Source organism: Xyrauchen texanus, chromosome 8, assembly GCF_025860055.1.
Source record: "Xyrauchen texanus isolate HMW12.3.18 chromosome 8, RBS_HiC_50CHRs, whole genome shotgun sequence".
Lineage (NCBI taxonomy): Eukaryota > Metazoa > Chordata > Actinopteri > Cypriniformes > Catostomidae > Xyrauchen > Xyrauchen texanus.
The window spans coordinates 16,774,575-16,790,618 of record NC_068283.1 but is presented as its reverse complement, the minus strand read 5'-3'; the positions used below and the strand labels follow the sequence as shown (position 1 = coordinate 16,790,618).

General features: G+C 38.1%; 1 pseudogene; it reads left to right on the top strand.

The window, feature by feature from the left end:
- Positions 1-2,823: 2,823 nt before the first annotated feature.
- Positions 2,824-16,044, top strand: part of LOC127648101 (integrator complex subunit 1-like) — a 42,942-nt pseudogene continuing 29,721 nt past the window's right edge.

Here is a 16,044-nt window from a genome sequence, read left to right as displayed (position 1 = left end):
GTCAATCAGAAAGTACTGTATTAAGTTGAGATATAATAAAATGCTGAAACTGATCAACATGAAGGTACATTGAGACATCCTTGGCCAATGTTTTGAGACTTTTCTTTAAAAATAATTTTACTCCAATAATATTCAAATGACATCTACTTTTTCACTATCATTATACACTTTACTCAATAAACATATTTTTGTTAAGGTTAATCTTTAGTACCATTTTACACTAATCAAGAATTTATGAACTTGTATTAATTGAATGGTTTTCAATATATATACATTTGTCTTTTAATCTTTGCATGCACACCTCTGTTTGTTGTAAAAAAGAAAAACAGAGAGAAAAAGAGCTCAAATAACACAAAAGAAGTGATGGAAAGACATTCTGCTTCCTGTGGGATTGCTGTGGGACTTGTGGGAAACCGCAGAGTGGAAGTCAAAAGAAAGGAGAAATCTTTTAAGTGGAAACACATCCTCAATTTCTCAAGATCATGTCGGCATAAGCCAAACATTGGGCTTAGCTGTTTTAATCTTCCACTAAAAATATGCTTAAACCGTGTTAATTCGTCATCTCCTCTTGCATGACAGATAATTAAAATTTGTCAGTGACTTGTTAACAGCACTGAAACAATTAATTGTGAGGTAGAGTCAAGATTAGCATATTAAATTATCTTTTTAAATTGTGAAATCAAATTATTTACTTACTAATCAGAAATGTTTTTTTTTTTCTTTTTGTAGAACAGGGTTTTTTCCCCTAATACTTTTGCAGGTTTTAAATTTCCCCTGTGATACTGATTTACATTTAGAGCAGTGACTAAGCATGTCACTGATATCATCAAAATATGTTTCATGAAAAAAATACTTTATGTAACAAGTGGGCAGTTTGTGTGGCAAATCCGTAAGAAGTATTCCTAGTGAGCAAGTTGATTATAGGAAAACAAAGGGGAACTACTTTTAAAGTTCTACTCAGCAAATCTGTTTTGAGTATACACTTGAGTTTTCTGGAAATGTGATATTTTGTCCCTCTCACAACATTTTAGGAGAGGCATGCATGTTTTACAAAGGATATCTGGAAGACTGTCAAAAGCAGCCAGTTAATTGTCAAAGGTGTATGAGTTTGACAATACTTACAGCAACCAGACACAACTGTGTATTTTCTCCATTGAGGTCGGATTACAAGCACATGTTGTTTCTATCGAGTACCTTACAGTGTGCTCTGTGGTGTTCCTTTCTGGGTGAAAGTTCTGTTTTCTTTTGTCTGGCAGGCACTGAAATGTCTGTTTCCATGCCTGACGTCATTCTTTATGTGAATATTCTTGGAAACATTATTCCTTTTAGTGCCCAAAGGCTCCATATTAACAGTGCCACCCATGGATATATCTAATCACCCCAAGTAGTATATGTGGTATAAAAGACAAATCGTTTCAGACACTTTGATGCTTAGTCAGGGATAAAGGGCCAATATTGCCATAAAATAATTAAATAAATGAACAAGATATACACATTTTCCCACTTAAACCTTTCCATCATGTAAACAAGATTCAGGCAAACGTTCATTTACTTTTACGTAAAAGGTCTGGTCACCATTCACTTGCATTGTATGGACCTACAGAGCTGAAATATTTTTCTGAAAATCATAATTTGTGTTCTGCTGAAGAAAGAAAGCCATACGCATCTGGGATAACATGAGGGTGATAAAAAGATGAGATAATTGTAATTTTTCAGTGAACCTTCCCTTTAAGACCCAGATGACCATGGTGCAATAAAAAAAATTATCACAAGATATATGAAAGCTGTTAATGAATAAGGCTTCCATGACTCATGACTTGTATGATAAATGTGTCCTAAATGCCAAGTGCTTTTAACTTTCACAGTGTTGTAATGAGTCAAATAGTTGTGAGGAGCATTGAAGAATCTTAAACTATTACTCATACAATGACAGAGATGAATTTTCCATGTCCTCAAATGTCATAGAAGCTTGAAATCACAACCTTGTCCTCTTAAACTGGGGTCTGATCTAACATTAGTCTAATATTGGGTATAAAAAGACACAAACACAAATGGAATATTTTCCAGATAATATTTTAAGAATTTCTTATAATGACGATACAAAAGCTGATTGTTTAATTCTGCTCAAAAGAGGTTGTCTTCTCACACACAATAAATGGGTATTTACACGTGAAAATATATTGCAGCCTTTTCATTTTAGGAAGGAGGTCCCTTGCAAGACTATCGTCATATTTGGGGGTCCTTGGCATCGTAGAGTTAGAAAACCCCTGCTCTAAATGCCAACTGAGTGGAACTTCAGCACTGTAGGTGGCGCAGTGGAGCTCAGCACGCTAAGAATAATCGCCCATTGAGCAGAAGAAGAGAAACACTGTACACGGCTAATCATGTAGCATCGCCGTAAACCCTTTGAGGTAGTTTACATAAAGTCATATTTAGCAGTTTGTTTAGAAGTCTTAAAATGTGTTAAACTGTTAGTCTCTGTGACAGACATTATTTATAAGTCTATTTTTTCTGCTAATATTTGATGTCTTTTCTTTGCCAATAATTTAGCTGCCAATATTGTATGATACAATAATCAGATATATCTGTCACATAAATGCACATAACATGTTAACAGAGGTAAATAAGAGGTCTTTATGGCCATATATCGTACATTTGGTTTTAGCGTCCTTTATAATGAATTAATTCATTTATAATTTAAACTTTTTGTTTACCTGAGTGCAACTTCTGTAAAAGTATGATGATATCATAATAAGTCCTCTCATATAATTATATTTATATATTTTACAGTTTTAAATCATTTAAACTTGAAACTGTGTCACAATGAATCAACCAAAGCCAAAAAAGCAACAGGCGCCCAAGTAGTGCCAGACCATCAGGTAAGAATTTAAGCACTAAATATGGAAAGTCTACAATCACATTTCTAATAAAAAGTTTCCGACATGCCTTTACAATGATGTCCCACAGGTCACCCACCTCCGGGAGATTTCATTGCCCTCGGGCGAAGAGTCAAAGCGGTGAGCCGAAAGCAAACCCTGCTCTACTAATGCTGGCATCGACAGTTTTGCCTCCGGACCGCAAGAGAGAAGCTTCTTCAACTCTACCCTCTTCATCGGGCCTGTCCAAACGACCAAAACACTCCTCTACTCCTCTCAGTGCACTCTCACGCCTCGCTGAGGTTGCTGCTGTTGACAAAAGATCAATATCCCCCTCCATCAAAGAGCCATCTGTGGTTCCTACTGAGGGTGAGATTAATATCTAAAAACAAAAAATCCAACTAATGACCTGTCTAGGGTTATGACAGTACCAAAATGTCAGTAGTGCATACATGTACCCAAATGTCATGATCCTTTTGTTTCGTTACCACAGCAAAAACTTATATGCTATTGAATATACTCCTTTATTTGTAAAGACAAATATAAACAAATACAATTAAAATTGCATGTAGCCTTTAAGTGTTTGGCAATTATGTGAACATTGCTTCAAATTTAAGTAATTATTCTAGATAATACTGTTATTATTGTCATTAGTAAAATAAAGAACAAAGAAACAAATTATAAGCAAAAGAAAAATGATGCAAATTATTCAAAGGCATCAAACAGCAGTATCATGTATTCATGTAAACATTATGAAATTGAAGCCTAATTTACAGGTCTGATATTAATATGTATATATGCTTTTATTTTCATTCACTTAAGTCATAACAGTCTCACTGGCTACGTTTACATGCACCCTCATAATGCGATTACAATGCGATTAAGGCAATACTGTGATTAAACTGCTGCTCATGTAAACATAATATTGCAATTGTGATATTGCGAATAAGATAATAATCAGAGTAAGGATAATCACAGAGGATATGTGGAGTACTCCTATTTTAATCGCTTTAAGCGCATTTCTTCTCCTCTGACCAAAGTGCGCCTGCGCCAGTGCTGCAGATGGATGATGTTATGCTCAAGCACATGTTCAAAAACAGCACAAAACAGAAGCTGCACTTACTTCTGATTCTTGCACTGTTTTCTAGCAGTGGTACTCCCCAACCGCAGAATCTACAACCCCACAACAAAATCCCAATGGCAAAACATATTTTTCCATGTTGTAAATGTTAATTTGCAGTCTAAATTGAATGCTGGTGAGATAAAAAGACTGTATACCACAAATGGCAAGTACATCTTTCAAATAAGTTTGTCCTCGCGGGCGGAACACAGCAACATCCAGCACACATATTCCGATTCACAAACAAGTGACTCTTATGTACCGATTATTTTTAGTGATTCAAAACCGACAGAGCAACCAGTGAAATCCAACAAACAAATTACTCCTATGAACCGATTCTTTTATAGTGGAATGAAAACAGACAGAGCAACCAGTGTAATCCAACAAACAAATTACTCTTATGAACCCATTCTTTTATAGTGAATCAAAACAGACAGAGCAACCAGTGTAATCCACAAACAAATGACTCTTATGAACCGATTCTTTTATAGTGAATCAAAACAGACAGAGCAACCAGTGTAATCCACAAACAAATGACTCTTATGAACCGATTCTTTTATAGTGAATCAAAACAGACAGAGCAACCAGTGTAGTGGAAAATGACTCTTATTTACCGGTTCTTTTAATAAATCTTTCAAAAAGACTCACAACATGACTGACTAAATTTCCTTATGCCAAGCTGTATTTAAAGATACATATTTGCAACAAGATGTTTTTTTGTAATATTATTTTATAAAAAAGCATTGAAACATCAACATTTTAAGTGAATAATCAGAGTATTGGCAAGTAACATGTAAACTGGATTGAAGAATTTAAACATATTAATCTAATTATTTCTTATACTCTGATTATTGCAATAATCAGAGTATTGGTGTACGTGTAAACGTAGCCACTGTGTTGACATTAGCACCTTGCCAAGACTCATTTGACCCTTCATGCACACTGTACTGTGAGTGGTCTTCACAGGGCCTGCACACAAATACACATGTCAGAGTTTGAAAGCAAGCACCTGTAAGTCAGACCATTTGAATTTTGAATTCAGTCAGTACTCTGTACTTGTGATGTTGTCAAAGGACTGGGTAAAGAAGTACGGTTACTTTTGACAGCCCTAGTCCAATAGAGTTTAGTGAAATACTTTGTTTTTACCCATAATGTGAATTATAATGTGATCAATGTTTGCTTGTGTTGCAGTCTCCCCTGCCATTCTTCTGGATGAGATTGAGGCAGCAGAAGCAGAATGCAATGACGATCGTATTGAGGGTGTGCTCTGCGGGGAGGTCAAACAACTGAAGATGAACCGGACCATGACCCTCTACCTCAGCCTCGTGTTTCTGGCCTTTCTTTGTTCAGGCTCTCTGCAGTTTGCTCCGCCTTGATGCCTCCATTAACTTCAAGGCCAAAGGGAACAACCTGGTGTCCATTCTGGCCTGCAACCTTTTGATGGCTGCCTATGAGGAAGATGAAAATTGGCCTGAGATATTTGTCAAAGTGAGTGTTAATGCTTAAATGAATAGTTCAACCAAAAAGTAAAATTCTCTCATCATTTACTCACCCTCAAGCCATCCCAGATTTGCATGGCTTTCTTTCTTTCAAATTAAGATTTTTAGAAGAATATTCCAGCTCTGTAGGTCCAAACAATGCAAGTCAACAGGTTCAAAATCTTTGATGCTCAAAAAGCACATACATTAAGCAATAAAGTATACGACTCCAGTGATTTAATCCATGTCTTCAGAAGAGAAATGATAGGTCGGGTGAAAAAGAGATATTATTTAAGTCCTTTTTACAATAAATTCCCCTCCCTGCCCAGTAGTTGGTGATAATGCACAAAGAATGTGAATCACCAAAAACACAAGAAGAACAATTCTTTGGAGAGAGGAGAGCTTAGGCGGGCTGTTTGAAAGTGGAGATTTAGAGTAAAAATGTATCATATTGATTATTTTAATGCTACCTTTATATGCTTTTTGAGATTCAAAATTTTAGACCCCTATACAGTGCGTATAGACCTACAGAGCTGAGATATTCTTCTAAAATGTTTTGTTTGTGTTCAGCGGTGTTGTGTGTTTGTGTTCTGATCCCCATTCACTTGCATTGTATGGCCCTACAGAGATTAGATATTCTGAAAATGAAAAGAAAGAAAGTCGCACACATCTAGGATGGCATGAGGGTGAGCAAATGACGAGAGAATTTTCATTTTTGGGTGAACTATCCCTTTAAAGAAAGTGCACTCAGCAACTTTTTTGTTTGCGTCATCTTGGACTTCCGCTGACACCAAGGGGCATGAATGCAGTATTGTGCTAAATCAATAGTTTTCAGGTACAGATGCCATTGTAGAAATTCACTAATCACAGTCAGCCATGTTTACTTTAATCCACGAGTGAATGTGTCCAATAACAGAACGTTTACTGCGATTAAGTGATTAGAATTTGGCTGGTCATGTGATCATATCATTGCACCCTCCTTGAGGAGACCCTCTCCATATAGAATAAAACGGATTTTATAAGGTTACTAACATGACTAGAATCCTGATCTCATGTGAATGGTGATGATTTTATACATATTGTTTTAAATTACAATTAATTTCTTTAGGAGTAAAATGTTTTAATGAGGAAAAAAATACTTAGTGCACCTTTAACATTTGTTATATTAGTCTGTTAAAAATGCTAAAGGTTATTTTAATGATATTTTTGGTTGTTTTGGCAGCCTTCACAAGGTGCTTTTCACAGAGCAGCCTGAGACATATTACAAATGGGACAACTGGCCACCTGAAAGTGACAAAAAGTAAGAGATGATCTTTGGCTATCTCTCAGAAAAAATATTTATTGGCAAATAGCAATTACTTCTACTCTCTATCTGAAACTGAAGTATCTCTCTTCTCTATCAGTTTCTTTCTCCAACTCTGCTCTGAGGTTCCTCTGAGGACACACTGATGTGCATTTTGGTGATCGGTCTGTCTCGTGATCTACCCCTGGGCCCAACTGTCTGATGGTAAGATATAGCACTCCTGGTGTGTCATATAACATTATAACACTGCTTTAACCCTGGTTGTATGCTGATGTTTGTCTTTTTGCATCATCTCTAGACCTGGAAGTGTTGCGAGAGGATCCAAATCATTGATGCTGTTCTGAACCTTTTGCACATACCATCACCCAGAAAACATCCAGCTCCCTGCAGGGTACAGCCATTGCCTTTCACCCAGTTTATCCCTTCTTGTTTTTCTGTTTAATGTTTCAGTGATTCAAGAGCTTTGTATTGCAAAATAATTACTGAGCGTCATGGACGATTAGCATTTGAAGTTTAAGCGTACTTTGTGGTTAGAGCTCCTGGCATCCATTACTCTGTTTGTGGGCTGTTTTGATTTCAAAGGGGGTGAAATGACTTATTAAATGTTCCATGATAGGTATCAACCTCCAAATCTAGCCATATCAACACTTTACTGGAAGGCCTGGCTCCTGCTGCTTGTGGTGGCAGCCTTCAGCCCTCAGAAAAACAATAAAGCCATAAATGACGCAATTGTTGTGTTTCATAATAACATCACATTTAAGCGACATTAGATCGCTGACTGATGCTGTTGCTGGTTTCAGGTTTGGCAGCCTGGGATGGTTACCCCACTCTGAAAATGCTCATGGAGATGGTTATGACAAAGTAAGCATTCTGGATATTACAGCAGATACAAATGTGGGTTTACAAATATTTTAACAACCTTGACTGTGTTTTGCTTTTTTCTCAGTAACTACTTCTACACTCCTTGCACGGTGGCCGACGAGGAGACCAAAACTGACATGATCAACCGGGAACTGCAGATATCTCAGAAGGAAGGAGATCCTGGCCTTTTAGAGCCATTTGGCAGCAGCCTCCACCAAGCAGACCATGACTGAGGACAATAGCCTCCTGCTGTCTCAGCTCTCCAGCCTTGACCCAAAGTATGACTTCCTGTTTGCTACCATAGTATTTGAGATAACACCATTGAGTTCACTAATGCAGGTCAGCTATTGCAGGGCTCCTGTGTTGCTGGAAAACCTGCAAATCTCAGGACATTTCTAGGTCACCAAAATTTTCTATTTACAAAAATATTTTTTGTACCATTGTGTGCATGAATGCAACGGCAAATTAGCTGTGTTATACTGTGTATAATTTATTCCAAATGTAAGTAAAACTTTGTTGCAATTAAAATATTAATGCAATTTAGGAACACAATTATCAGCTTGTTTTTATGCATAGCCTACTTAAAGAATATGACATGCAGCTGCCCCAAAGAAAATAAGAACTTTAATGTAAGTTCTATATATTGAAATGTATGATCACAATGACAATATCAAAGGATCACAATTACAATATCAAAGGAAATAATCAGCAATTATAATTTTTGTCATAATGGTGCAGCCCTACCTGGATGAGTCATTGAGATTATTTTATAACGAATGTGCATTTTTATTTTTAGCTCTAAAATATTTAATTGGCTAAAAACTGGTATTTGTGAGTTCAGCCTGGAAATGGACTATTTTTAAAGAAACTGACACTTTATTTGGTTTCCTTTTACTGTACGTTCAGGGGTGACCCGCGCAGACCGCCTCCTCTCGTACTGGAGCAAGTGAAGGTTTGAACCAATCCTTACTCCTGGGGCATCTGCTGTGCCGAAGCCATAACCCTGACTTCCTGCGCAATATTATCCAGAGACAAGCAAGCACACACACTCATAAACTTGCTCTGAAATAACTTGCTTGCAGAGTTACAGCCATGTTAAGCTGTCACATTTTTTTTCCCCAACCAGGCCTCCTCTTAGTCTATGCCATGGCTGGCTGATGTCGTATAGTCCAGCGAAGGGTCCTTGGATGTTTTGCCTGTACAGTGCCTGTGCGAATTCCTCCTCCACGACACTGCAGATGATGTGTCTTCTGTTGATGATGAGGAGGAAGGAGAAAGCAAAGAGCAGAGAGTGAAGAAAAGGGCCATAGATACACTCACTGAGCACTTTATTAGGAAAACTTTCATCCGTGTTCCTTCTGCTGTTGTTGCCCATCCGCATCGAGGTTGACATGTTGTGTATTCTGAGATTTTATTCTGCTCATTACAATTGTACGGAGTGGTCATCTGAGTTACCGTAGCCATTCTGTGAACTCGAAGCAGTCTAGCCTCTTTCGTCAAGGCGTTTCCATCTGCAGAACTGCTGCTCACTGGATGTTTTTTGTTTTTCGCACCATTCCAAATACTCAAACCTGTTTGGCACCACAAATCATTCCATGGTCAAAATCACTGAGATAAATTTTTTTCTCCATTCTGATGAATAATGTGAACATTAACGGAAGCTCCTGACCTGTATCTGCATTATTTTACGCATTGCACTGCTGCCACATGATTGGCTGATTAGATAATCAGATAAATAAGTAGATGTACAGGTGCTCGGTGAGTGTAAATCCACATATTATGTTAGTCAAGGTTCTGTGCACCAATTATTTCAGTTTACACAACCATTTTCCAGCCTCTGTGAATCTTAGAATCAATTCAAGGCTGTTTTTGCTGCTTTACCTTTAAGACTTCTATATTTAATTGTCATCTGTTATAACTGGCTGACCTCTGTGCTGGCATCGGCCATGCTGAGGTTCATCGGGGTGGACTAAGTTGCTATAAATGGATGCCTTTGATGTATAAATGTATAAGGTGCTTACACAACATGATGCCTGCCAAATATAATATAATCTCAATAAATGTTTGCTAGACTGGATAGGGAACTTTGTTTTGTAAATGTTTGATTATGTCTACACATTACATAAAAAGGAAAGAAAAACCCATGATATGGTTGTCCATATGTCCTTTTTAAAATGTTTGCTGGGTTTCTCTCTCTCTTGTCAGAGGCAGCAGAAGCAGAGCCGATAGGCAGTTTTTAATTGCCGATGCCGATATCCAGAGAGCAGGGTGGCCGGCAGGCCGATACAATGGTGATATATCACACAATTTAATATAGTAAATAACAAACATAAAATTGCTTAAAAAATAAATAATAAACACTTATTTAGCACTATATTTACTCAATTTCACACAAAACCAAAAAATTATATTGCATTTTAAATGATAGATAGCAGTTTCTTCAGATTTCTGTTTAGTCATCCAATTTTAGTAATTTATATGCACATGAAGAAATTGTGAATATATTTGAAGTAAATAACTGTCAGACAGAACAGAATGTCCACGTTAGCATTTTCAAAAAAAATCAAACCCAATGTACACACAGTGCATGCATAGTGAATAATACATGTTCTTATAGCACACGTGAAGCACTTTTACCATCACGTGAATAGTATTCAGTCAGTTTTAATTAATTCTTGTTTAAACGAGATATGCACATATTTGCAGACGATATATGATATTAGCTTTATTGATATTTGTCTTTTTATCATTAGACAAGTCAGTTCAAATTTACAGGGAACTGTTGAGGAGAGAGAGGGAGAGCACTTTAGCATTATGAGCTCAAACGCGTTTGCCACGGCTCTGATATGCATGCTGTTTAAATGACATTGTGTTGTACACCGGTCTATTATTGTAGTAACAGGATTGCACATAACAACAAAGCAAACCGTGACTGGTCGTTTAAAATCGAAATTCAGCACCCTCAAGAAACCAAACGGCCGAAGTCAGAATAACGGCCGATTGATACTCAAGGTGATTCTAAATAGAAGCAATTATAACAAGTTAAGTTTTTCTATGTGGTATTGGTAGTACCAGTTTAATTCAACATGCAGGTGGCAAAATATTGTGGTCATGCATAGAAATACTTGGTATCAACTTCTGAAATATCATGTCAGTCTTTTTAGGAACAAAATAGTTGGCTGATGAGAGGTAGTATACGTGTGAATAAGAATATTTTCTCTGTCTTCTCAGCCGTGCAGGATCTGGAGCCGCAGCAGCTGCTTTTGTTTGTTCAGTTATTCGGGATCCCTGTCTCCAGCATGAGCAAACTACTGCATTATCTGGACCAGGCAGTGTCCCAGGACCCCCAGACACTGGAACAGAATATCATGGACAAGAGTAGGGGCCTTTGAGTTCACTCTGCACTGCAATCTTTAATCATTCAGTGTGTAAGAAATATTTTAAAGCAACATTCCAGGTTCAGTACAAGTTAAGCTCATTAACAGCGTTTGTGGCATAATGTTAATTACCTCAAAAATTTATTTTGACTCGTCCCTCCTTTTCTTTAAAAAAAAAATAAAAAATCGAGGTTACAGTGAGGCACTTACAATGGAAGTGAATGTGGCCAATATTTGGAGGGTTTAAAGTTAATTCTTCTGTTAAATCTCATGGATAATTTGAGATGTAAAATTGTTTAAAATGTAATTTGTTCAGACATTTTAGGGGTTTTTTTTCTTCTTGCTTTTCCTCCCCAATTTGGAATGCCCAATTCTCAATGCACTATATTTAGAAGTCCCCGTGGTGGTGTAGTGCCTCAATCCAGGTGGCAGAGGAAGACTCTCATTTGCCTCAATCTGCACATTTTATCACATGGCTTGTTGAGCACATTACCACAAAAACGTAGCGCGTGTGGAGCACCTGTGCTGCTGTGCTCATGCAGGTTTGAGTCTGACCTGCAAATGTGTGCCGATCACATTCCGACTCTTTCTGACTAATTTCCTGTCACTCTCTGTAAATAAAAGACGCAAAAATAAAAATAACCCATTGATACTTAAGTGTCAAGATAAGTGTCAAGAATATCCTTTTAAGTTTGTTATCCCAGCAAACATGCTCCATTGGGGCCCGAATGGGGCCATTGCGGGCAGCCCACTGTGGGCCCAGATACCGGCGCGAAATGCGGGGCACGTGTGGGCACCACACTGTGGGACCCAGGTGGGGCCCCAATGGTACACCCCAAAGTGTGGGCTGACTGTGGGCAGGCCCACAGTAAGTAGAGTGGGCCCCCATTGGGGCCAGTTGTGTGCCCACTGCAAACCCCTTAGGGGCCCATGTGGGCAGCCTATTGTGGGCCCAAATACCGGCGTGAAATGTGGGGCACGCGTGGGCCCCACACTATGGGGTCCAGGTGGTGCCCTAGTGGGACAGCCCAAATTAGAGTGGGCCCTCATGTGGGCTGGATGTGGGCACACTGTGGGTGTAGGTGCAAAGTTTGAGCACACGGAGTGTGGGTACTTTACTATATACAGAACAATTGCACTTGTTAAAGGTAGCAGCAATAAATCGAGGGTCATGTTTTTTTTTCTAAATAATTTATTTACAGACATTAATAATAATTATAATTAATAATAATACATTGAGATTTATTTTTAACCAGCAATAAAAAAAGCAATAGAGCAGTTTAAAACAGCAATAAACACACAAAAACAGAACCACAGAATACTTAAAACACATATGAAAGTAAATTAAAAACCAATCCCCTCAGTAGGTATTTCCCTCACTGCAGTTCTGGCCCTTCCTTGCCTTCCCCCATCTCTGTCCCTTGCATTACGGAGCCACGTTTTTATGGACGCTTCCACCTCGCATGCAGTGGCTTGTCTGCTTTTTGTCACAGCATCTAAGTGAGAAAGGATCAATTGAAATACAAATGTTAAAAACAAAATAAGGGTTGTTCAAGTACTGTTACACCATTTCAACCTCCTTTGCACTTTGACGAGGATTACTGGCTACAGGAAACATGGAGATAGATCAAACATTGTTCATTTACTGTACATTTACACCTGACTACTGATTTTTCCTTCCCATTTATTTATTTTTTTCATTTTTATTCCTGTTATACGGGCTTATCACATATAAACATTATATACTGTACCTATAACTGCTTTGCAGACCAACATCTGCCCAAAGGCCATCTTCTGGCCAGAGCCCTTCCAGCACAGTTGCTGGGCAAGTGAGGTGGTCAGCATGCAGACCAGGATATGTCTGGTGTTGGAGGTTGGGCTTGTACCTCCAACTGTTGCCAGATACTTTGCCTAAATTAAAGCAGTAACACATTAGTATATTCACAGTACAGCTATACTGAAACTGTAGTGAAAAAGTACAAAACTTTATTTATTTAAATGCATTTATTAATTTAGCAGGCTTTTAAAGAGGTGTTAAATACCAAATATTTAATAAAACCAAGTGTACCATTGCACTGTAGCACGCCTCATCTTTCAGTTTGCTTTCTACATTTTGAATGTCCATCATGTTTTTCAGAGGCAAATGGACACCCTCTGGCAGGTTTGCATCCAGAGAGCTCTGTTTGGTAAGCTTAAATAGTAATTGCTTTATGACAGCAACCTCTCCTTTCAGGTGTTCTAACTGAGAAATGATGTGATGTTCTGTTGTTGGAGAGAGAGAGAGGCAGACAGACAGACAAGGAAACAGTGAGACAGAGAAAATATGAAATCTTGAAAAAAGTAACAAACTCATTGTACTCATGAATGTACTGTTAATTTACAATTATTGTGTAACATAATTTGTATACTTGAACTTGTGCAACTAATACAACAATATCCACTTTTCATGAGATGTAAAAACCTGAAATTAGTGCTTACGTGTAATTGTCTGCCTTCATGACAGACCTGACAGAACTGGTCCTGGTGGTGCAGGGGGAATGGGCAGGGCTGGTGAAATTTGTTGAAATGGTGTCAACAGCAGTGGGGACGGTGGGGATGGTGGAAACGGTACAGAGCCCTTTCTTCTTTTAATAATTTCTTCTTCAGAAGAGTGGCCCTGATCAAGGTACTGTGAGTTTGGTCTGGTGTAAATAAAAGTCACATAGTTACAAAGTCACCTTTAATCCTAGATTTTTGTAATCTGAAATTTCACACTCTACATTCTCACTCTGGGTACTTCTTTCTCCTGTGTAAGTTTTATAATCAATGCGAAAAAAAACTTACTTCCTTTTGCGATTAAATTTTCCTAGCATGCTGTCAGTTTCTGAATTGAGACAGGAGGATGTCTCAGCCTTTTTGGCCTTCTGTCTGGCTTTCTCAAAATCTGCTACATAACAATGAACAAGGACTCTGTGAGCTATCATAAGCTGAACATTTGTCATTACATTTCTACAAATTAAAAATTCTTAAGGGACCCTTAGATACACAAGGTGAAACTAAATCTTAAAAGTTTTTTAGACTTTCAACAAATAGTCACAAAGTTCTATTACACAACAAATCTATTATCGATGAATTAACAGCTGTCTGTGAATTCCTTGACTTCTAAAGATACACAAATGCTTTACATTTAGAGCAGCCATCGACGACAGCATCTGAAGTGATTTAGACGTATTCACACAAAATTGCTTATGCAGTTTAAAATGTTTTGATATGGATGTTTAAAATATAACGTTTAGGATAGGGATATGAAATGTTGACAAATGTGAATCAAAAACCTCAAAAGTGGCGTCATGACTGTGTTAAGGAGTGACTCACTGAATCGTTCAAATTCAAACTCTTCGCACCACTCTATTGTCTGGAGGCGCAGGCGCGCAACCGTCCGGCTGTGGCGTTATTTTGGAACTATTTTCGCGGAACAAACAATGACTGTGTCTGAAATGTATAGCAACATTTTCTAAATGACTTACTTGTTTTGTACAGTGAGCAGACTTTGTATGTTTCCGAGTCCGCTCCTGGTTTTTCATGTTGCAGCTGAGCTCTTTTTATATAATTAGGAAATTTATAAGGTGGCCAATAGCAAGCATCCTCACCAGCCATCCACCTACTGCTTAATACTTCCACCTCTCCCCGTTCCAAGAAATCCACGACATGGAAAAATGGTGAGTTCATCTTATGCATTAAAGAAAAGATAAGAATTAATTAGAATGGTTAATATTGTGTTAAAATGAAAAATGTGTAAAAATATAATTACTTCTGATAAATACCAACTTGCTTTTTAAACCAGTGTAGTTTGGCATCTTGTGTTGATGCAGTACATATGCCAAGTAACTGAGATTTATGTAAAATGTTTTGTAGAACTATGTACATTATAGTCTGTTTCTCTTTCAATTGAATCTTTTTGTATTGTTTTTGTTGTTGTTGTTGTTGTTGTTGACAGAATCACTTGAGGTCCAACGTGTAGTAGAACTGATTGAATTGAAGCTTTAATATAAATGTAGCAACGGGGTTTCTGCACATTTAAAACCAAATGGAAGCAAAACATATTTTGCCTCAATATCAGAAAGCTTGTACAGTTTAACCTCTGCAGCAAGCTCACAAGCTGTGTAGATGCCAATATCTGTAGAAATCATTGGCTCTGTGTACAGTGGGGCCAGATCCAGAAACTTTCTCAGCAGAATGAAAGTTTCTTCTGTGGTGGTGTCATGCAAAATGTTCTCAACCAAGCCAAGTTGTCCACCAATCATCACGCAGTTGTCTCCTGTCCTACATTTTATTGTAGCATTTTCAAGTGTGACCCTTTTGTATTGCAGTCTTGATGCACCGTCTTGCACTGTTGGGCCATTTGAGTTATTTCCACCGAGTTTGGGTTTATCTGGTTGGTACGTGGACTTGTTCTGTGTGGACTGTCTCTCAACAACACGTGTCATTTGTTGGAGAATGTGTTGTGGTTTTCTGATCTTTCTTTTAAGCTGGCCCAGGAAGTTTTCGAAGCAAAATGCAGACACACAGTCTAAGGGACCAAACCTCCTCACATCATCTGCCAGATGACACAGAGTGGACATTGTAGACCATCTCCTCAACCCCATACAAGGTCCCAAACTGTTCAAGGAAGTACCTAATCAGGTTATCTGCATAATTGCAGTAATGGCCACACAGGGTTGGAGAAAGCATCAAATAGATGCTGATGGACAGTGAAAGAAAGTTGTTGTAAAGTGGAGTTGGGAGAACATCTTTCAGTACTACTGGACCAGTGTACAGGAGAAACTGCCTAAACTCTGTAGCTTTCCAACGATCCAATTCCGAGAGTGACCTTGGCTTTCGCGCGAACTCAGAAGGTATGTGCTTTGACATCCCTACAAGTTTTTCTGAGATGGCTTTTATCTTAAGGGAGCTCTGTCTGTATTTCAGGTCGCCTTTGGTCCAAAAGTTAAGCATCTTCCTTGTCACACCAAGACAAACAACATGCATATAGTCCAGCACGAATTGTGTG